The sequence below is a fragment of the Aplysia californica genome, unplaced genomic scaffold (assembly GCF_000002075.1).
Source record: "Aplysia californica isolate F4 #8 unplaced genomic scaffold, AplCal3.0 scaffold00099, whole genome shotgun sequence".
NCBI lineage: Eukaryota > Metazoa > Mollusca > Gastropoda > Aplysiida > Aplysiidae > Aplysia > Aplysia californica.
The window spans coordinates 1214131-1216086 of record NW_004797369.1 but is presented as its reverse complement, the minus strand read 5'-3'; positions in this window follow the sequence as shown (position 1 = coordinate 1216086).

Genomic DNA, 1956 nt, shown 5'->3' with positions numbered 1-1956 from the left:
GAGAGAGAGAGAGAGAGAGAGAGAGAGAGAGAGAGAGAGAGAGAGAGAGAGCACTGTTGTAATTACAAAGGAGGGCGTTTGGACCTCGAAATCGATTGGGTTATTTAAAATAATGCATTCAAACGTAACATTGCACTTTGTTGAACAAGCAGTGGCGTGTTCCTACTGTCTGCACGCTGGCATTGTACAATGTCTATGAGCTGTTGATGGAAGCTGTGAATTTGCAAGTCATGTGTGTACAGAGTATTTGCAAATGTAACCCAAGTACCATAGGGCTGTCAGTGAAAGCTGTTTGATGATCAAGTTGCAGGAAATCAGATAGTGATAGAGACTTTTTTCTAGACATTATCGTGCGCGCGAATGTTTGTGTGTGTGTGTGTGTGTGTGTGTGTGTGTGTGTGTATGTGTGCGCGCGTGTTTGTGTGTGTGTGTGTGTGTGTGTGTGTGTATGAGTGTTTTTTCATCTCATGATAATGAATGATTTGACAAAATTACTCTTTTAACTGGTTCATATCGAGATTCATTAATGATTAACAAATGATAGAAACTCTCTCCTAAGATGATGAAAAACAAATTCCATAATTATGATAACTGGGCTGACAATCGCTTTTTTAAATGGTTCATTTAAAGAAACTCTGCTCTGAGGGCAAACCTCAAATCATACCCAGTTTGAGTTTGAGTAAAGAGCATCACATCGGCACAATAACGATCATATGTGTATTAAGCAGGCAAGAAGCAAGAAAGATAGAAACAGCAGAGGGAAAGTAAAAAAGTAAGACCTGCTAATGGCGCCGATTAACCATCAACTGTTATCTTGAACAGGAGAGGATAATTTATTAGCACACATGTACTACGATTTATTTACCTCACACATCAGTTTACAGTTAAAACCTGGCTCCCAGCGGACGAGACCTGTTGAGGAAACTTCAACGATCGTTCTCTCGCTCCCGATGTAAGCATCTTCTTCAAGACTGCTGAACAAGAAGTAGAAATAAAAGATGATAAGATAAGATAAGAAAAGATAAGACAAGACAAGGTAAGATAAGATGAGATAATATAAGATAAGATGAGATAAGATACGATGGCACAATGGTTAGGTGTTTCACTACGAACACGCACACGCACGCACGCACGCACGCACGCGCGCACACACAAACACACATACACACACACACACACACATGCATGCACACATACACTCTCTAATACATCCTCTCCTCCCCACATATCTCTGCACATAACCATAATAATACAATAGTATGCTTGCACTTACAAACAGGCTCATGCATAATAATAAATGAACTGTAATTGATAATGTTAATAGTGGTAAGCTAGATATGTAATCAATATTCTGATTACAACCCAATGATATTCTGATATTGCACGCTTTAAAGGTCATAGAAATACTTAAATTACAAGATGAATAAGATGGTAGGAGTTTCATGGGTGATGGTAAAAATGGCCATCAGTGTCTGTCTTTGTTACAGAATATAAGGTTAGGCCTTTTACTTATTATTTCATGAAACAGTGGATGTTGGTTCTTCAAAAAGATGGAACTGATTTTCTAGTGCAAGCGATAATGTATAATTCATCGTAGTAGAGAATAATTAATGTTGATGTTGAAATGTTGCATGTTTTTCGTGTGGAGAAATGCCCCAGCTTGGCAGATTGGCTCTGACAAGTAGGATGGAAGCCTACCTCATAAATGGTCTAAACTCTGTCGATGGGGGCGTAAGATACCAACATTAAAGAGAAAAATATAAGGTCCATCTCCATAACAGCTTCCAAATCATAATTGGTATTGTAACCATGAAGACACATATTAAATGAAATGAAAGGAGGAAGGACCAAAAAGGTTATACCAAGAAAGTTGATCAAATAAAGTAACAAGAAGAAGATTATGTAAATATCGCCTCGACTCCCTCCCCCCTTTTTTCTCCTTCCCTCTCTTCCTCT